General features: G+C 35.1%; 1 protein-coding gene and 1 long non-coding RNA gene across 5 annotated transcripts in view; both read right to left on the reverse strand.

Moving 5' to 3' along the window:
- The window catches only part of LOC126748660 (toll-like receptor 2), a 105,154-nt gene that overhangs the window by 58,628 nt on the left and 23,354 nt on the right, over positions 1-23,172 (reverse strand). The gene's annotated exons all lie outside the window — the stretch shown is intronic.
- LOC126748661 (uncharacterized) lies at positions 21,003-22,951 on the reverse strand. 2 transcript variants are annotated; one of them, XR_007664793.1, is made up of 4 exons: positions 22,691-22,943; positions 21,666-21,827; positions 21,464-21,607; positions 21,003-21,210 (listed from the first exon to the last, which is right to left on the reverse strand). It is a non-coding gene; the product is annotated as an uncharacterized LOC126748661 (long non-coding RNA). The 2 variants fall into 2 exon arrangements; XR_007664792.1 differs by having other exon boundaries at positions 21,464-21,827; positions 22,691-22,951.

Consider the following 23,172-nt stretch of genomic DNA (forward strand, 5'->3'; position numbering starts at 1 on the left):
AGCAAACTGAGACGAGCTGAGTGATTCCTGGCCAACAACTCGAACAACAACTCGAAAAGTGGTACGCCATTGCGAGTAGCCAGTAGGAAGAATTAGCATAGCTAGCTTCCAAGACATGTGATGCCTTCACTACAGTATAGCTGTTGTTGCAGAGACATCATTTGATACAGTTCAGACACTAGAAACTTTTTATTGTACTGTACGGAATTGTTTCTGGAAACTGTTGGAAAACCTGTTAATTAAGAAAATATTTTGAAAATTTTATAATTCATTTTTGAATTTTATTTTTTTTTTCCTTTTTGAAGTTTAGGATGAACTTCAAACAGTAATTCTTCTTTAAATTTTGGCTTAAACGAGCTTTATATAAATAGAGCTTTGTATAAATTTAACGTTAGACAATAGTAATTTAGTAAACAATAATAAAATGGCTGATGCATTAAATCATTAAATGCATTAAAATCAACCGTTGCACTTCTCAAAAGCTTTGATGCTCAACCATCCAGGTTAGAGACATTTTTAAACCAGATTGATAATTGTAATGTAATTTTAGCTATTAAATCAAAAATTATAGGAGAGGCTGAACACTTTTTATTGAAAAGATCTGACTTAAACTCTTGGGCAGAAATAAAAATTGCATTACAGCAGAAATTTAATGATCCAATTACTAGGGCTAATTTACAGCAATAATTAATTTTCTTAAACAGAAAAAACAAATCTATTAATGATTATATTCAACGCTTAAAGTCATTACTTAATAAGATTAATAATGAGATTTGTTCCGAAATTAATAATATCGAGGCCAAAACAATTCTCATTAATCAAAATGAACTAACAGCTACACAAAATTTTTTGGCGAACGTCCCTAATGAACTGAGAACATTACTAATTGTTCAAAATCCGCAAACCTTAGATCAAGCTATCGATATTATTACAAACTATGAAATTTTAAAAAGTCAAAACCAATTCAAAAATAACTACCTACCTTCATAATTAAAATGCTGCAAGACAACTTCACACAAACCACCAAACCAACCACAAATAAATTAACACAAACAGATTAGCAATAATCAATTAAGACTACAAAATCAATTTAATCAACATAAACAAAATCAATTTAATCAATATAAACAAAATCAATTTAATCAACAGAGACAAAACCAACCAAATCAATTTAGACAAAATGAACCAAATCAATCTAGACCATATAACCAACCATTCAATAAACTACAAAACCAGCAGTTTATACAAACAAACCCGCAATGAACACCTCAATATCCCCAACCAATGTCCGGAATACAATACACTAACACAAAACCCCAATATACTCAACCCATGTCTGGAGTAAGTGTACAACCTAGAAGAGAAATGCCTCATCATAACATGAACACCTAAACATGAGCTGACATACTTAGAAAATCTAAACGAAGTCCCATATTTTGATAGTTATAACGAAAACGTCCCACATTCTGACAACTATGATGAACCTGAAGATAATTCGGAAGATTCACTAATAGAACAATTAGAAAATTTTCATTTAGAAGCCTCAGATAAAACAAACCTTGTTTAAGTTTAAATAGTTTCCAAGTTAATCAACTACCTTCCTTCATACACATTCCTATTTGAAATATTCGATTACTCATAGATACAGATTCACACGCATCACTTCTTAGACCCTCATTAGCAGAAACTTATTTTCCTGAATTAATTCAACCATACATTAGTACCCTACAAACTTGTACAGGCTCACAAAAAGGCACAAGTAGAGATTTATTCCTTTGTTTTTAAATTTTGGTATAGAAAATCAATAGAGTTTATTTTATTCTCATTTCATGAATATTTTAATGGTATTTTAGAAATTAAAGATTTACGTAAACTTGGCTTAAAAATTGACTTAGAAAATCAAAATTTGGTAAACCAATATTTAACAATTCCTTTCCACTATAGAGAAAATTTCGAAGCATTCGTAATCAAAATACAGCGAGAAAATATATAATAAAAACCGATCTTCCCAACAATACAACTTGGTTAGCCCCCTATTTTCATGATGAAGAATTAACAATTCACTCTACATTAGTAACGATCAAAAATAAATCTTATGTAATAAATATTTTTAATCATTCTAAAAGATCAATTGCGTTAGAAGGTCATATTATATCCAATGGATTTCCCTTGGAACCGATTGAACTTAATAATTATGAAATATTAGATGAAGGGGTTAGAATCATAAGGGTCTAAGTGCGTCTGCGACTGTCTTGAGATAATTAAGGTTAAAGTTAATTGATTATTGTAAATTTGATTTAAATGCATTTGAAATGGTTTTTGTATAAAAGAATGTGGTTTATGTAAGTATTTTAAATACCGTATACTTGAGATTAAAAAAATCTAAAGTTCACTGGTTTTATGTCACTTGGATCCTTATGATTCTGAGCACTTTTTTTAGTCAGGAAAAAAGCTAAACTTACACTTTATTATACAACAAATTATCGAAATTCACAGCAAAAACTAACTAAAATATGTCTAACCATCGTAATCTGACACGATACTGTCGTTGTCTTCATCCAGTTCTGTCTTCTGACTTTTTTTCTTAGAGCTTTTCTTTCCTTTGATCTCATGTGGCATATTTAAATAAAAATCATGATAAATAAGGGTGGGATAAAAGTTGCTTTAAATTTTCCCATTTTAGGTACGGAATCTTCAATGGAGTGGGATATAAGCTCTTAAATACTTTGTCATTTAGCGACCAAGATGGTCTTCCGGTTTTAAGCATTGAGCAGTTCTCGCTTTGATTCATAGGAATGGAAGAAGTTCTTACATTACTGTACAAAAAACAAAAAAAGTTTTCTTTTTTGAATTGGAACCACACTTTTTCACGCCACTTTATCGGTTTTTTTTTCAGTGTCTTTTTTTGGGTAAATCATTAGACTATTAAAATATTCAAATGAAACAAAATCAGTTTCTTGCATTTCGTACACAGTGAATTTTTTAGATTTTTTTTTTATAATTTTGGTCCAGTATTGTGAAACAAAAACGGATACAAAAGTTCTTTTAACTTCCTCAATACGGCTAAATAAGCAATCGCAATCCATGTATGAATATCCAATTTCAAAAAATCTGTGATCAATTTTTTCCAGTAGATTGCGCCAGATACATAAACAATTTTGCAATATTTTTGTTTTTGTTCTGGTCCCCACATTGATCACTGTAGAAGATTAAATGGGTGACAGTACTAGGAAGAGTTTTAACATACTAAAAAATGTTCTTTAAACGAAAAACCGTTATTTTTTTTTATTTATAATGATTTATAAAATACAATCACTTACCGGAAATATTTATGTTCCGTTTACTCATATTAAAATGCACAAAATATTAAAAAAACACAATAGCCGGTATACACGTGTCAATAATATTAAATCTATGTTACAAAACTTTATAATAAAATTTAGCAGCAAACAGATCCAAGTGCGCTTAGATCCCTTTGACTCTAAGAATTAACATAATAAAATTTAGTACATTTTTTGGTCGGATAATAGATGGCGCCAAATGTTTGAGAATCACTTGGATCTCTTTGCCAGAAAATAAACACTACATTTAACTATGCAAACATGAGTCTAACTAATATTTTTTTAAGCTGTCACTTAGACCCTTATGATTCTAACCCCTTCAGATAAAATCCCTTGCGACAACTTTAAAACAATACATTTTAGTAAAAATATTTCTTGTAACGATTTAAACTTTGAATCCCTGATTAGACACGAACATTTAAACAAAGAGAAACGCAGAGAACTTTTTAAGCTAATAAGAAAATTTAAAAAAAGTCTTCACAAACCCGGAGATAAATTAACGTTTTCAAATCAAGTAAATAATTACTACCGATAAAAACCCAGTCTATACTAAAAGCTTTAGATATCCGCATATCCTTAAACAAGAAATCGTCAAGAAATGTGACAGGAAAAAAGGAATGGAGAATCGTCATATATTATAGGAAATTCAACAAAAAAATCATAGGCGATAGATACCCAATTCCTAACATCATATTGGATAAACAAGGCCGATGTAACTATTTTACAACCATAGACTTCGCAAGCGGATTTCACCAGATAGAAATGGATCCAGAAAGCATACCCAAGACAGCATTTAATGTAGAACATGGTCATTACGAGTATACATCTTAGCAGCTATGAAGTTTTAGATGAAATCATCCCGTCACAAAAGCCGTTAAAATTACTAGCCTTTATCAAAGCAATAGGATTGTACGTACTACAGTAAATTCTATGATAATAAATTGTTGTTAAACAACATTGACCTAAAATAAAATTGGCGCTTGACGCACAAAGTAAAGAGCAAACTATTTAAGGATAGTTACACCGTTGATTGAATATTTAAGAATGAAGGTACGCAATCATGTGCTTTAAAATAAGTACTCGGTCGACTATCGATTGCCCTCCAGTTTTGTTCACCGAGTGAGTGATGCTTCGGAAGCGGCAAATTTAGGAACGATTCATTTAAGCTGCTGGCTTCTTTGAGTGTAGTTTTCAGCGACGTTTTAATATTCAATACGTTTTTTTTTGTCATTTAGGTGGTCAAGTTATGAGTGATGTACTTGAGGGTGGAGGCGTGCTGAAATTTCTTAGAAGTTACATTTTATAAACAAATAATTAATTACTAACAAAACCTGCTCTTGAGGCGAAAATTAATAAATAAAAAAAAGACATAAAAAGTATTTTCTACAAAATGACCAAAAAAAAATTAATACGAGTTGCAATTCTAACAACAAACATGATATTTTCTCCATTCTGTTTTCAAGTGTCAAGTGTTTAAATAAAAAGCATTAAAAAAAATGTGTTTAATGACCCTGTATCACGTTTACACAGGATGTTCAAAATAAGGATGAGCAGTATGGGGATCTCGGAAATGGTAGAAAATACGAGATATAGTTCCATTTTATAATAGCATAGTATAAATTTAAAATACTTCCTAAAGTTTGGGAAAAAACCGAAATTTGGCAAAATCGTTTAAACATTTTTCTGGCGTTATTTGAACGTATATAAGAAAATTATTTAGTAAATGAATATATTATTGTGAGCACTTTTACTCCCCTATACGATAACACCCTTAAATTTAAGATACGACGTTCTATTTGTAGAGAGCCATCATCCATGAGTATTTAGGATCACCCCTATAAAATGATATACCTTTCGCTTACGGAGCTCTTACCTTGTGTTAGAAATGCAAGTGTGGTGCACTGTTAAAAAGGTACTCAAAAGGGCTATTTAAAATTGCAAAATTATAATATGGCGCCCAAAAGAAAAAACAAGGTCGCTATTATAATGGAAAGTGTATACAGGGTGACCCCTTTGGACAGGCTGCGATACACCCCTAAAATCTTAAATAGAAAGATACAGGTCAAATGATCATCACACATCATCACAGGTCATCATCTTGAAGCTCTTGAATAATGCTTTCTAAGGATATGTAATAGAATGCCACAATTTAGAAAATTCTTCTCTGTTTTTTAAGGAAACCAATATACGAAAACACATTTTTGACATTTTTATTATTATCTAATTAAATGTTCAAAACGATGGCTATCAATCAATTCCAAAAAGACAATAAACTGCAAATTCTGCAAGAATTTAGTGATATCAACCCGGATAGAAGAATCACGCTTTGTGAAATAATGATTATATTATTAATGAAATAACGGCAGAACCTCGACTAGTTAAAAATATTTGCTTCAGTAATGATTGTACCTTTTATTTAAATGGGCATGTTAATAAGCAAAATTGTCATTACTTACGAGAATCCACGGGTTTATGAGAAGGACATACCCAGTACACCCAGAAAACTCATCTTTGGGCTGGTATAATGGGAGATTTATTCCAGGAAATTTAAATTGCGACATGTATGCTGAAATGCTACAGAGGTCTATCAGACGACTAGTAATGCGGAAATTAGAAAATCAGAAAGACATGGAAATGTATCTTTAGAAATTCCTCAGGGGCGTAGAAATTTGATATTTTAACAAATTTCCATGCACGGGCAAGCGCACCCAGGGCACCCCGGCCAGCTGACCGCTGTCCTTTACCCCTTTCCCACCAAACCACAAAATACCCTCTTACTCCCGTAACCTTACTACGTCCTTTCATTCCTCCATGCCAGGGGAAACAGCGTGGAGGAGAGACTTTGCCCTGACCTCATCCCGCAATGTGGGCATCTGTGCCCTACTTCGGGAGTGGGGCCAGAGCGAACTCTCTCCGCGGAAACCTGCCTGGTATACCTCGTGCCCTAGGACCGGTGGTTGCTGAGAAAGAGTCCTAGAGTGTGAGGGTAAACAACCAAGTGGAAGGTAAACCACAATAAAAAATCCCTCGAATTCACGGTGGAACAGCATGGGCCAATGAATGCGTGGTTAAGGGAAAGCTTAATCGATACTATGCGGACTCCAGGGACGTGGCGACCCTTGGTTTAAATAGCCCGACCCGGGGCATGCGGGGCTCTGTCGCGGGAGTATTGTCTATTTCCCTTGCTACTCGTGGGACCAACTATGGACCAAAACAAAAATAAAAATGGGGAGGATGACCTTTCAAAAACATCTGAAAATATGGACACCGAGGACTCCAAAAGCCTCACGAAAGCAACAGAAGACGAAGAAGAGCTTCTACAATCCACCGATGACGAACTCGGTAAAGACCTGAACGCCCTAAAACTAAAGGGTGAACAGAGGGCTAAGCTGAGCGGTGCAGCCAGAAAGAGGATGAAGTTCCTTATAAACAAAGGGCTGAGTGCTGAAGAAGCCCGTAAGAAAGCACTGGAGCCAATCCGAGAAAGGGCTGATCCCTCTAGTAAGGGGCCAAAAAGAGTCCGCTCGGAATCCCACACTCCAGAGACTCATGAATAAAAACGAGCCAAACGGAAGGAAACAGGCACAAGTGCCCCGCCTTCCAAAAAGAAGGAAACGAGCAGCAGTGCTCCGCCTTCCAAAGCTCCCAAACCAACCTTCAGTCAAATGGCTGGAGGCATAAGGGTATAAGTAAAGGTATAAGCAATATTGCCCAAAGACTTCCCTGATGCTTTGATGACAGTGGCTCAGATCGCAGCCACGAAAGAAGCCATCATGGACAAAATAGTGGACGAAGCGACTTCGGAAAGTAACATTAGACCGAAGTTCCTCAGCGCCCACAACAGACCCGGTTGGTTAGCGCTAGTCTGCGAAAATATAGCCACCAAGCAGTGGCTGCAGACCATAGTCACAACCATAACACCCTGGGAAGGAGCATCTGTCAGGATGGCAGAGGAATCAGAAATTCCTCACTCCGAAATTATGATTGCTCGATTCCCCGGCAGCGAGGACTACTCAACAGAGAAGAGATCCTACACCTGGTGCAAGGTCAAAACGAAGGCCTTAACGTCAAAAACTGGCGAGTCGTAAGACGCCATGCCGAGGGTCACCTGGTGACACTTACTCTCTCAGTGGACAGTGCGTCCGCGGAGAAACTGAAAAAAGAGGGCTATGTGATCAGCTACAAGTTTGGTCACACCACCATAAAGCCGCAGAACAACCCAAAATCTCAGGGGCAACTAAGCTCCTCAAGCGACCGCGCTGGCAGTTCCAAACAAGGCACAAAGCCCTCAGAACCAGAGGGTGGCAAAGGTGCCCCCGGACCAGCCCCAAGTCCCCAATAACTCTTCAATGGCTAACCCACAGCCAAGAAGAAAATCACACCACACCACTTCTAAAGTCAAATGTATCCAAATCAACCTCCAGCATTGCAAAGCCGCCACGAGTGAGCTAAGAAGGAGAGTTTTTGGACAGAAGATAAATATAGGGCTATTACAAGAACCCTGGATCAACAGAGGATGCATAAAGGGCCTCAACATTAAATCATGCAAGCTAATGTACTGCACTACACATGAACAACCTAGAGCAGCTCTGCTGCTCGACAACAATTTAAAATTTTTACCTGTTCCAGAATTTATCACCCAAGACTTGGCAACTGCAATCGTAGAAGTGCCAACAGCGGGTGGTACAAGGCATATTCTCATAGCCTCCGCCTACTTTCCAAGGGACAAAGATCAAGCCCCACCCGAGATGGTACGACGTCTCATTTCATGGTGTAAAGAAAGGAACAGACACTACATCATCGGGGCCGATGCCAATGCACATCACAACATTGGTTGGGGCAGCACCGACATAAATCTGAGAGGTGAGCATCTTTTTGAATACTTGAATTCTAACAACATAGACATTATCAACAAAGGTAGCAAACCCACTTTTATCAATGCAGTCAGAAAAGAAGTCTTAGACATAACCCTTTCTGACTCATTCACATCACACACAATAACTAATTGGCATGTGTCAAACGAACTCTCCTTTTCAGACCATCAGTCTATTTTGTTTGATTTAGAGGCAAAAATATGTCACTCAGAAGAGACGAGAATACCAAAACTTACCAATTGGAACTCCTATGTAGAGGGTCTCTGTCTGAGTTTAGATGAAACTCCTACCGATTTAAACACAACTGAAGAACTAGAAGATTCATCTAACAATCTAATCAACGCAATCAGTAACTCCTTTGAGAACAGCTGTCCCGTAAAACAGAAGGCTATCCGAAGGGACGTGCCTTGGTGGAACGAAGAACTCGGACCTTTGAAACGAGAGGTCAGGAAACTGTTTAACAAAGCAAAAATTACTGGAGACTGGGCGCACTACAAAACAGCCCTCACCGTGTACAACAAAGAGCTTAGAAAATCAAAAAGGAAATCATGGAGGCAGTTCTGCGAGGGAATAGATGAATTAGCCCCAGCACAACGTCTGCAAAAAATCCTTTCAAAAAATCATTCGAACGGAATTGGTCTACTAAAAAAGCCAAGCGGTGAATACTGTAACGATCAAAAAGAAAGCCTAGAGGTACTTCTTCAGACTCACTTCCCGGGATCGCAGATTATTGAAGATAACCAGAACCAGTCAAACCTCCAAAACGAAGGGCTCCAAAACCCAAACGGGAGAAGTAAAAGGCTGGCAAGCAAAATCCTCACAACTAACAGAATCAAATGGCAATTAAGCCCTACAAATCTCCAGCCAAAGATGGAATTTTCCCAGCTCTGCTACAAAGAGGCTATGAGATACTAAAAGTACACCTACAAAAAATCTTTAAAGCCAGCCTCATTTTAGGACACGTACCACTAACTTGGAGAGAGGCTAATGTAATATTCATACCAAAAACGGGGCGTCGTCCTGAAAACGAAGCAAAATCATATCGCCCGATTAGTCTAACCTCCTTTCTTCTAAAAACAATGGAGAAAGCAATCGACCAATACATAAGAAGCGTAACTCTTTCTAGAACACCGCTCCACCCTAGACAATTTGCCTACCAAGCAGGCAAATCTACAATAAGTGCACTGCACTGCCTCGTAAGAGACATAGAAAAGTCAAACGACTGTAAAGAAATTGCTCTTACTGCATTCATTGACATAGAGGGAGCATTCGACAATACCTCACACCTGTCCATAACAAAAGCCTTGCAAGACTAGGGGGAGGCCCCCATCGTAAAGTGGACAGGATCAATGCTCAAGCACCGCTCCATCACAGCAGAAATAAATGGAGCGACAGCAACAGTAACCACAGTAAAAGGATGTCCCCAAGGAGGGCTTCTGTCACCTCTACTGTGGACATTAGTAGTAAACAAAATTCTTAACATATTAAGTAGATCCGGATTCACAGTTCTAGGCTACGCAGATGACCTGGTAGTAATAGTTAGGGGCAACCACGATGGCGTAATATCGAATCGAATGCAAAGTGCCCTAAATACTATACAAAACTGGGGCGAAACTGAAGGATTATCTTTAAATCCTAGAAAAACAATTTTAGTGCCGTTTACCAGAAAAAGGAAGCTAGAACTCAGAGCACCTATATTAAACGGAACTCAGCTAACATTTTCTAACGAGGTGAAATACCTGGGGGTTACCTTGGACCACAAACTAACTTGGAACAATCATCTAGACAAGACCATTTCCAAAGCCATAGTGGCAATCTGGACATGCCGCAAACTCGTTGGCAAGACATGGGGGCTAAAACCGAAAATGGTATACTGGATCTACCAAACAGTCATTAAGCCCATCATCACATACGCTTCGCTGGTATGGTGGCCGAAGACCAAACAAATAACCGCACAGACCAAATTAAACAAAGTCCAAAGGCTGATATGTCTAGGAATAACCGGGGCAATGTCTACTTGTCCTACCACAGCCTTAGAGACACTGCTAAACATGCCTCCACTTCACATAAGCGTGAAAAAAGAGGCAATTAACAGTGCTTACAGGCTTTTCCAAACCGGCAAATTCAAGCCTGGGGATTTAAGTGGTCACCTGCGCATCCTCGAAGAAATTAAACTGGAAAATGCCAGCAAACCACGTGACCACATAACGGCCATGCTGGATCTAGAAATTCCATTCGAAGTGATCATAGATGATCGCCAATCATGGGAGAAAAAAAGTACCAAAAGCCGACAATGCATCGCTATGGTACACAGACGGTTCCAAACTAACAGAAGGAGCAGGACTGAGCGTGTCAGGCCCTAACATTAAGATCTCAAAGTCACTGGGCAAATACCCTAACATCTTTCAAGCTGAAGTGCTTGCCATAGACATATGCGCAGAAGAGTGCATCAACCAAGGCCTCCAAAGAAAACACATATTTATATCAGACAGCCAAGCTGCTCTAAAGGCCCTGAAAGCTTTTAAATGTGATTCAAAGCTAGTCTGGGAGTGCAAACAAACCCTAAAGCGCCTTACAACAAAGAATCAAGTAACACTAATGTGGCTACCTGGCCACCGGGGTATAGAGGGGAACGAAGAAGCCGATCGCCTTGCAAAAAAAGGGGCTCAAACACCATATTATGGTCCAGAGCCATACTGTGGTTTAATGAAGACCCACATCACCGAAGACCTAAACAGGTGGGAAAAAGAACAATTGCTGTCGCACTGGAGAAGAGCACCAGGACTAAGACAGGCAAAAAAGTTTATAACCACTTCTAGAAAAAGAGCTGAACAGCTCCTAGACATGAACAGATCAGACATCAGAACAGCAGTCGGACTCCTAACCGGTCATGGCCCAGTGAAATATCACCTAAAGGCAATAGGTATAACAGAGGACGACCAATGTAGATTCTGCAGCAATGCCACAGAAACAGCAGAACACCTGCTCTGTGAATGCCCGACCCAACTTTGCAAGAGGCTCAAGTACCTGGAAGGGGTACAACCAACACCTCAAGAAGTGGGACAACTATCTCCCAAAAATATAGCTTTGTACGGCAGAAGTCTAAGACTTTTTGAGACAAACTAAGACAAGTAGAGTTATGCACAAAATATCTCACAGGTAGCAGTGCTGAGCGGCGAATCACCCGAAACGACTCCCTTCTCAATCTACAATCTCTACAATTTTTAGAAAACTGCTTATTATCATTTCAATAGGTAAGAAGGTCCTCCCTTCCCATTATAACCTTCATGTTCATGTTCCTGGTAGGCAATGGTTGGAATCATTATTATCCTAACCAATGGATTGGAAGCAGAGGTCCTATTAAATGGCCACCTAGATTTCCGGACCTTTTCATTTCTTATTGTGGGGCTACCTAAAATCTGTGGTTTTTAAAATGCAACCTGAGTCACTAGAGCTATCCACCATATAATAGTTCAGAAATTACTCACAACCTATTTTTATTTCAATTTTTTTGTATACAAACTTACTTTTGTAATTATAGTTAGCCTACGACAAATAATAACTGTTAGTTATTTATTTAAAGGTATTTATCCCTAAACGACAAAGTCAAATAAAGCAGAGCTAAATCCAGAAAAATATTTGTAAATGTACGTCAAGAATTTGGAAGATTTTATTATTGTCTTAAAAATAACTGAAATCATTGCGAACATTTAATTAAATAAGAATAAAAATTACAAAAAATTATTTTTCTTAATAACTAGAGAAGAACCCTTTTCAAGAACTTCAAGATGATGTATCACTCTCCCCCTTTATATTTAAGATTTTAGGGGTACATCTCATCCTATCCAAATATCCAAAGGGTTGTAGAAAAGAGTCAGATAATACGCTTGTGTTTGTTCCCCCTTCATTTTATAAAAATTGTTTTCAACTTTTTTTATTCAGTTTTTCATTCCTAATGTACGACAATTTCAAGTTTTTAAACTCGCGTGTAAGTGTGACTATAATCATTAACCATATTATAGTCATCCGTGTAAGTGTGACTATAATGTTTGTTTCGATATAGCTTTTAAAATAACATTTTGAAAAAAATATATTTTGAAAAATTGCGTTTAATTTCAGAAATAATCTGTTTTTTTTTTATTTAATTTTAAAATTACATTCAAGTACTAAATTACCCAATTCTCTCTAACTTAACTGACCTCGTCTACCGCTTTTGAGACCTCATGTACCTCATCCTTATCTTGGACATCCCGTATTGTTAACCTTTTGGAATTTTATGATTAAGGCAAGTTAAGCTAAACCGCAATAGTCTTGGTGAATCCTGACTAGTTATTACTTAAAAGGCCTCCGGACACCCGCAAAACGCGTTTTCATTCGAAAGGTTTACTATTGGAAAAAATACATTAATGTCATTAATAAAAGTTGTTTTAAATTATTTAAGGAATATTGGAGAGTCAATATTTATTAAAAAACTTAAAAATTTTGGAAAAATAATTCTTTCTATTTGTTAGACAAAAAAATATGGACTATCCAATAATCTACACGTAATTATAAAAACATTTTATTCAAACACTTTTCCAAAAGCTGACCCATTTCTTAATTTAATAAAAAATTTCTTTCGCTGAAAAACTGAACGCAGACCCATCTCGCTTTCATAACCAGCGATCCTTCTCTGTAAAGTAAGTGGCGGAGCGGGCGATTTATTCGCAATGATATGAGTAGAATTTTTTTGATCGACATTATCGTCAGGCGGTAAAAACCATCTTATTGGCTGGCCTATTTATGTAATTGTAGGTATCGTAAGCGACGAGTAACGCAAATTGGCAACGTGGGCATACCAACGGGGAGGCCACCTTCGCCGCCGCCTGTCAGCGGGATTCGATGGGTAACCGCTGCCTGGGTTAAACGGCCGCGTCTTGAATAATTTTTAAAGTTTAGATTCGAAAATGTAGTTGTGTTAACTAATAAAATGTTTGTTTATCAATTAAATCTTAGATCAGAAGTAGGATTGTTCTCAAATCCACATTTGGACAATTTGACCGATGCGTTCTGAACATTTTGTGACTATAAGTTCTCGAATAATTTGTTTTTGTGACTATTTCATGACTATTTTGTGAGTGTTGTTTGGTGTGCCTGAACAGTATGGAAGAGACTTAATATGATGCATATGTACATAAAAAGACATCGTTATTACGAAATTTGCGAGTTACATAGAAAGAAGCTGATTTGGTAGAATTGGTTATTTATGGAATTAAAGAATCTCATGTAAAAGATGCACGACTGTAAAACGAAAATCGCCTTTTAAACGCCGTAGGCTAGAAATACCGGAGCCGAAGCGTAATATTACGTGTCATAAATGTGGGAAATATGGTCACTTTCGTAAACAATGCCGTTCTTTACGACAAGGTAATAAACAGACTGTTAAAAGCCCCGAAATAAATAATAAACCGAGTACGTCCACTGATAATCGGGTGGTATGTTCTTTTTGTGCGAAAACAGGGCATTATGCTGATAAACGTTTTATAAAGAATTCTATCGAAGAGAGACGTAAAGTTAATCTATGCAGTATAGGAAAGGCCGCTATGCCTACAGATATAATTGTCGACGGAAATATTTTAAAAGGGTTGATCGATACGGGGTCGGATGTCAGTTTAATTTCGGAGAAATTACGCTCGCTTTTTATAAAGAAACTTGAGCAATATGATACAGAGCTAAAAGGAATCGTACCGGGTAAAATAAATGTAACGGAGAGGTTTAGGGCTAATGTAAAAATAACCGGGGTAGAGACGGAATTACCTTTCTTGATAGTGTCTAAGGACATTTTAGATTACGATGTTCTTGTTGGATGTAATTTGTATCAAGATTCGTAACCAGATACCGGGATTTCATAGAGTGGTAGAAAATCCAATGCTACATGCGTACGTAGTACCTGACGAGTTTGCCGAAGTGTAATAATTTCTCTGATATAATAACAACTGCCAATAAAGTGTCTGCGGTTACGACTGCTAGTTTAAACATTCGTTAAATGGATAATCACATAGTCAATAGAGCACCGCCGCGACTTTTTTTTGCTGAACGGGCTGCTGTACGATAGATTATCGATGATTTGCTGGAAAATCAAATAATACGTTACAGCGAGTCGCCTTACGCTAGTCCAATTTTGCTGGTACGGAAAAAAGATGGTACATTCAGAATGTGCATTGACTATAGGGAATTAAACGCACATACAATTAAAGATTGATATCCGTTGCCTTTAATCGACATGCAAATCGACCGTTTGGGAAAGGCGAAATATTTTACATCCCTAGATATGGCTTCGGGGTTCCACCAAATTCTTGTCCACCCCGATTCTATTGAGAAGACCGGATTCGTTACGTCCGATGGGCATTATGATTTTCTTCGAATGCCGTTTGGGTTGTCCAATGCTCCTGCGGTGTTTCAGCGAGCAGTTTTTAAGCTTTGGGGCGTCTAAAGGATAGTATAGCAGGAATTTATATCGACGATATTTTGATACCTTCAACGCCAGAAGAAGGGTTGAATTTTCTTAAGCAAGTGCTAGAAGCTTTGCAAGTTGCACGATTTTCATTGAACATCGCAAATTTCTTCAAACAAAGATTATTTATTTAGGAAGAGAAATTTCAGCTGACGGTATCCGTCCAGATCCTCGAAAAGTTCAGGCTTTGACTCATTCTCCTATACCAAAGAATACCAAGCAGGTGCGATAGTTTATGGGATTAGCGGGATACTTTCGCAAGTTCATTCCCAATTTTGCATCAATTACTGCATGTATAACAAGGTTGACGAAACATAGCGAGCCCTTTGTAAGGTGTGGAGTAAGGAACAACAAGAAGCGCGAGATGTTGTAATCACTCATTTAACGACTGGACCATTGCTTACAGTTTTTGATCCTGACTTGCCAACAGAGCTCCACACTGATGCCAGTTCCATTGGATATGGTGGAATTTTATTACAGAAATGTAATGGAAAAATGCAAGTAATTGGTTATTACAGCAAACGTACGAATGCTGCGGAGGCTCATTATCATTCGTACGAGTTAGAAACCTTAGCCATAGTGAACTGCCCTAAACATTTTAGGGTTTACTTATTGGGAATACAGTTTCAAATTTAAACGGATTGTAATGCAGTTAAAGCAACCGCTCACAAGAAAACCCTAATACCACGCGTAGCCAGATGGTGGTCTTACATGCAAGATTATAACTTTACTCTTGTTTACCGTAAGGGCAGTACCCTACCGCACGTTGATTATTTGAGTAGAAACCCTACAATTCGACGCGTAGCTCATAATGATTGGTTACGCATCGCACAAAGAGGAAATTCGGAAGTGCAAGAAATGTTGGCATCTTTAAGGAAAGGTAAATTGGACTCGAAACAGTATGTCGAGAAGGATGGTATCTTATTGCATCAAGAGATACAGACAGATGGGACAAAGATCTTACGTTGGTTTATTTCACGCCATAACAGATTAGCTCTTTTGCGAATCTTCCATGATGAACAATGCCACATAGCCGCTGATAAGACTCCTGAGTATATCATGCAACATTTTTGGTTTCCCCGAATGCGTAATTTTGTGAAAAATTATTGCAAACATTGTTTATTGTGTGCTGTAAAAAAGACCGGTACCGGACCTTTGCAGGGTTACATCGAACCCTTACCTAAGCCTGACGAACCAATGCATACAATACATGCAGACTGTTTGGGATCCCTTACAGAAACTGCTGAAGGTTATAAACACATCCTAGTATTCGTAGATGCTTTTTCGAAATATTGTTTGCTCCTACCGTTAAAGACGCTTACAGCACAGGAAACGAAACAACAAATTCAATATTTTTTTTCTTTGTTCGGGACTCCAAAAAGAATCGTAACAGATGCTGGACGCAACTTTCAAAATCTGGAATTTACTCGATACCTGGATGTTTGGGGTGTGAACTATCATTTTGTCACATCAGATATTCACAGAGGAAATGGTCAGGTAGAGAGGTATATGCGAACCATAATGAATTTAATTCGTATTGAAACCACCATGCAAGCAGAATGGCCGAAGCATTTATAAAAAATACAATTGGTTCTTAACATAACTATCCAGAAGACAATTGGAATCAGTCCGCTGCCAGCATTACTAGGGATAAAAACGTCAACGCCTTTGGTTCAGACGTTAGTTAAAAATTTATCAGAGGATATCAAGCCAGTTCGTAATATAAATGCGGATAGAGAAAAAGTACGAAAGGCACTAATAAAGAATGCCGATAAAACCTCATCACTCAATATAAAGAGGAGGGACACCATACAATACCAAGTTGGAGATATTGTGTTAATGCACAGAGATTCAACCATGCATAAGAGCAAGCAAAAATACGAGTTCATGGGTCCATATGAAATTGTTAGTGTGACACCTGAGGGTCGATTTGAAATGAGACGTTTAGGTAAAAATGCAATTACCAAAGCTGCCAAGGAACAATTAAGAGCCTGGCCAAAGAACTGGTCAGTGGCTTGTGAAATGGAGCAATTACTTGAATATCTAGAAGAGGATTTTGATACATCTCACTCCGATACAAGTAAGGGTTTTTTTTTTATTTTAACTGAAAATCCATGTCACGTCTGTGTGCTTTAGTCATCAGACGGAATTAAAAAAAAAAAAAAATGTTCGTCACATCTGTGTGCTTTAGTCATCAGATGGAATTTTAAATATTTTTTGAAAACGTCACATCTGTGTGCTTTAGTCATCAGATGGAATTATAAATAATTTTTGAAAATGACACGTCTGTGTGCTTTAGTCATCAGATGGAATTATAAATAATTTTTGAAAATGACACGTCTGTGTGCTTTAGTCATCAGATGGAATTATAAATAATTTTTGAAAATGACACGTCTGTGTGCTTTTGTCATCAGATGGAATTATAAATAATTTTTGAAAATGACACGTCTGTGTGCTTTAATCATCAGATGGAATTATAAATAATTTTTGAAAATGACACGTCTGTGTGCTTAGTCATCAGATGGAATTAAAAATTATTAGTCACGTGTGCTGAAGTCACCAGACAAAATTTAAAAATTTTCATTGCTCACGTCTGTATGATCAAGCCATCAGGCTGAATTTGGGTAAGCCGTAAAACACTGAAATTTGTTTTCAGAAACTGACCAAGAACTTCGAGAGAAGTTCGAAGTCCCTATCAGGAAGGTCGTGTAAGCGACGAGTAAGGCAAATTGGCAACGTGGGCATACCAACGGGGAGGCCACCTTCGCCGCCGCCTATCAGCGGGATTCGATGGGTAACCGCTGCCTGGGTTAAACGGCCGCGTCTTGAATAATTTTTAAAGTTTAGATTCGAAAATGTATTTGTGTTAACTAATAAAATTTTTGTTTTACCAATTAAATCTTAGAGTATATTAATTTTGGTTTGATTTTTATTGTTTTTTTCAAAATTCCACAGTCTTGTCTGATTTACGCATAAATCTGCCGGTGCGACACGACAGGTGAACTTATGTGACTATTGTGCGTTTATTGATTTATCTCTTATAATTTCTTTTTGTCGTTTTTCTTTGGCCTTTTTTTATTGTTTCGTTAATTTTTAAAAATATTATTATGGGCAGATATTTGAAAATTGTCAGTATTGGCAATATAAAGTATGCCTCACAAAAGCGGAAGAGCAAAAGACGTGTTCGTTTGCAATTAAGAATAGTAAGTATTAACTAATTTTCACTTTTTAATAGAATTATAGCTTTATTGTAGGGCTTATATTTACCTAATCAGGGTTACAACAAATAAATACTACAGTGCCCAGAAATATCTGAAAAAAAAGCTCGAAGGTGTCATTTTTTATTTTGAGGGAACTTTTTTCTACACGTCGAATTTTACTTTTGTGGCTTCAATTAAGCCAAATATCCAACCCCTAAATATTAGGAAAATTGTATTACCAGAAAGAGTAGTGTCGTGTGATATCATTTAAACGATCTTTTTTCTCTTACATATAATATATTATAACAAAGAGATATCAGCCTTGTATATTAACCTTGACAGGTGTCATTAAAAAAGATTTTTATATCAATGTTTTTTTTAATCTTCGGACATGGAGTGGTAATCTAAATATTTAAGAATGACTTTAAATGAGTCACCAACAATTTTTTTAAACTATTAATCATTTAGTTGATGTTACAAATATAATTCAATCTGAACCCTTTTATAATCAGGCGCACATTCAAAAGTAATTTTATATTTTTATAATGGTGTAGCTTTGTTAAAAATATTATAGATATTATACATTCTTTATACCTTTATATAAGAACATGGCGAGGTTTTTTTTTAATGTATATATTTTTAATAAATCTATGTTGTTTTATAGTGATGAGCATAATACTATTAAAAGTATGTTACCTGGTATAATTCTGGAGCATATCAAACTTGGTAACGAAATGAAAAAAATAAAAGTCGTATTTTTAAAAACTTAGATATGCATATGTTTCTGCATAAAAAAAATTGTTTTAGCGATCAAAGTCAGATAGCTAATACCGTAGTGGGAAGAAGAATTATTGACTTTCAACACTTTCTCAATTATTATACTCATGATGATTTGTGTAAAGTAAAAGTTTAGTATTTAAAGATTTCCAATGAATGTTTGGGAGGGGTAAGCATACCCAAAAATCTTAAATTTAAATTATGAATGTCTCTCCTAATATAGTCTCTCCTAGACCACACCTTCTTATTTACGTAGGGTAAAGTCTGAAAGCTAAGTAACAGAATAAAAGAGTAAAGAGAAAAAGAGTAACAGAATGTAGGTATCGCCTATGTTGCATATTCAACCAATTGGTATCTTTAAGAATGTGAGAAATATAATTATATTTTCTAATTCCGTGGATAAATCGTAGGCAATTGTTTTGAAGTTTTTGATTTCGTGTTCAACCAGCTTGCCGCAGCATGGCCTATAAACTATATCGCAGGGGTTTACCTAGGACAAAACATAGACTTCACAAAACATTGTTTTAATTTATTTTGATAGGATTTGCGATGTTGATAAATTTGATTTAAATTTATATACGCTCTTTGCAAAGATTAATTAATGTGCTCGGTAAACCGTAAATCTCTGAAGTAACCGTAGAATATATATTAGAATTACGATTCACTCTGTGATATTTCTAATTTATTTATGTATACCGGCTGGTGCGTCGCCGAGCGAAACATAGGAAATCCCATGTAAATTTTAAGGGGGTCAATTATTGGCTTCCCTGTACATTTTACAGAAAAAATGTAAGACAACTTTTTGAAGAGACCAATCTGGCAAACCCCTTGTGCAAAGTTTTAAAAAATTTTAATAAGCGAATCTTGAGTTATTGAATTAAATGTAATTGCAAAATTACCAAATTTTCGGTTCAGGTAAAACCAATTGACACACCAACTACAACATTGTATCACAACTAAAATTTTTGTCACAAATTTTAGTTGTCACAAATTATAGTCGCAAGATCTGTGATTTTTCTTGTACTTGAGAATTTCGTTAAAATTTTTGAAAGCGCGTAATCCTCACCTAAAATGAGACAAAGTTTTAATCAACTTGGGATAAATGCATGCACTTTAAAATTCAGTTAAAAACACTTTTATTTTCTTTCTATTTTTACTATTACGAGTTTTACTTTCCTTCCATGTACAGTGTTTTCACATTAATAGGTACAACCATCTATAAAAATCAAAATATAGATGATTTTATGAAGGTTTGTAATTAGCAAGAGTTTATATAGTAAAAATATATTATTCTATCATCTTAGAACATTGAAAGGCTAGAAGTAGCATGCCGTGGAACTATGGGCAGGTTTGTTTGCTTGCAACATCTCTGATACAATGATGCCAAATGCTTATAGAGAAATGGCAAAAATCACTTTATAATATCATAAAAATTTTCAGTTTTTTCCGAAAACTTAAAACAATACTACTGCTCCCCTTTAATAAAATATCAAGCATTTTTTAAAAATAAATTTGATAAGATATCGAATATATTGAAGTCAATATACGTTAAATAAATGAAAATAAAGTACGAAGAAACGAGAAAACGGTAATGGCATCGCAACGCCGCTCGATCGCATTGTTGACGTCACCGATACAAGCACTCTTTACCAGTGACGTCGTCAACAAATATTTACCTGATAAATTTTTATTAATTATTAAAGAGTTTGACTATAAGTAATATTACCATTTATGAGCTATTTATGTGTTTTTTTTAACGGTCTTCATTAGAGGAAGGTCCTAATAAAAGGCAGCATTTTTGTCAAAGCATTTTTATGGAAATTAAATATTTTATTAATATAATATTATAGATTTCTTAATAAATCATGTTTTAAGACACAAATTTTTAACATTTTGCAAAATTTTATTGTTATATTGGACAAAACTCAGTTTTACATCACTTACTTATATTACATAAAATATATTCTATATATTTCTATATATATTATTATTCTATGGTGCTGACTTTTTCAAAGAGACAGTATTGCTTCAGCGGAAAAAGTTAAAACTACAAGGATGTTCAAATTGTGAAGGAGTTGCAGGTTTTTTGTAGGTTATAAGATTTTTATTATGAGTATTTAGCCTTATAATGGTTTTGAAACATTTAATAGTGACCTATATAATACATAATACCAATTATTATATCATATTAATTTATATTAAAAAACAAAGCTTACCTAAGAATAAAGACTATGTACAATAGATTAGATAGTTTATTAGTAATATACAAACAAGTACTTTTACAAGTCAAATAAAATATGTAGTATGTTGCCCAACATTTTTCGAAAATCATGTTATTATTTCTTAAGTATTTTAATAATGACTTGAGATCTAATTCAATTTCTTTGGCGCAAATTTGTTTGTTGCAATCTTCGAATTTTAATTTTCTTTATTTTTTTTTCTATAATTTGGTGACAAGTGATTTAGCTTTTAAAACGGTGGAATCATCAGTGCTTAGGTCCTCAGGATATCATTTTGATTTTACCCTAGAATAATATACATAAAAATATAGTATAACCAAAATTAAAAAAATGTATTATGATAATCCAATTGATCAATAAAATGTATGTTATTATAAAGAATCTTTGTAATATCATACATTTAATTAATATTAAATATTTTAATATTAAACAAATATAACACAATAAAATACTATATCACTTAATATATAATACAATTAAATAAGATATATATAATACATGGCAAAAAACTAGTAGTCTATTTTGAGTGTATTTTTACCTTTTCCTTGGCAGAGTTAGGGAATGTGTACCAGTTAAACAAAAACGGCTTTGATGAGAAATAGTAATTGTTGACCTAGACCCCACGATTACTGTAGAACTATTAATCTCAGATGCAGTTATTGTTGATGATGAATGATCAGATCTGTAATTATACAAAATTTGGTGTATCAAAAATATTAATCTATTTTAATTATCCATACTTATCTATATTAGCTTCACTGTTTGTACTATATACCATTTTGGAAGCTAAAGAAGTTTTTGCACTCTTCAGGAAAGCTGCCCCTGCAGCTTTGAAGGATAAATCACTTGGTAAATTAACTGAATTATCCGCTGCTGTGTTTTTAACCAGTGCATCAGAAATCCTAGTAAAAAAATAGTTTTACACACTTACCTAATTTAATTAGTATTAGTTATAAATAAAGCTTATATGAGTAACACTAATCCTTTTTGTGATGATTTTTTTATACTAGAAAAATATATTTAAAAAAAATTATCTTTGAGGTAAAGCTGATTTGTTTTATAGTCTGGCTACTGATAATATTATCTTCCTTATATAAGAAATCACTTCTAAGGATGTGATCTGAACAAACAAATATGTTCTGTTTAATTGCGTTGATTTCCATTAATGAAATCCATTGTTCCCTTTGGGCATATATTAGGCAGTCTATAATAAGTATTTGATATTTAATCAAAAAGCAAAAAAAATTACAGTAATGAATTAATATGTGGTGCCAATTACTATATATATTATTGTAAGTTGCAATATGGTAAAACAGAAAAAAAATTATCGACCAAATTTTAGGGAAAGATAAAATTAACTTTATACATAGATATCAATATCTAAATAAATTTCAAAATTCTTTAAAGGCAATAAAAAATTAGTAATTTCATCTATCTACCTAATGTCTATATTAAAAAAACATAACTATACATAGATAGGTACATGGGTATTAGGTATGCCTTCTTTTTGCCAAAACAACAAAAAAAAAACATAAAATCCTGCAATAAAACCAGGGACAAAATTCTAGTTTTATATTTTTTATAGCCTATTGATAGATGAATATGTTCAAAAAAATATTTAGATTTAAAAATATAAATATTTTGGTATTTTACACACACTTTCACATTCAAGTTTTTATTAAGTTTATATCTATAAGATCCCCTATTCTACGTTTATGATGATGGTTACCCCATGATGTGATGTTATGAAACTATCGGTACTTACTTGTGAAAAGATCGGCTTGAATCACCTTTTTATCATGATGCGGCACAAACGACACAAGTTTTTCCCATCCTAGCAATTTAAAAAAACACTAAAATGTGGCCTTTTTCCTTTTGAAACCGAAAATTAAAGAAAATACACGAATCCCGAAAATAAACAAAAAGCCGTTTGACAGATGACACTACGCGTATGGCTCAGGCGCTTAAGCTCCGGTGTTGTCGCTTCAAATTTTTTAGAAGCAGTTTTAGGGATAAGAATGTTAATAATTTTATTTTTTTTTGCTTAAGGATATTATTTTTCTTAAAATAGGTTAATTGTAGTATTTATACTTTTTATTTTAAATTTTCCCATAAAATACAACACAAATAAATTAAATTAACGTTATAATGGTTGTTAAAATATAGCTAAAAATTTCGTCCGTTGGAAATTTGCGTCGACTTGACAACAGAGAATCGGCAAATATGTTTGTAAACAAAACACCCCTC

Source organism: Anthonomus grandis, chromosome 22, assembly GCF_022605725.1.
Source record: "Anthonomus grandis grandis chromosome 22, icAntGran1.3, whole genome shotgun sequence".
In the NCBI taxonomy this organism is placed as follows: Eukaryota; Metazoa; Arthropoda; class Insecta; order Coleoptera; family Curculionidae; genus Anthonomus; species Anthonomus grandis.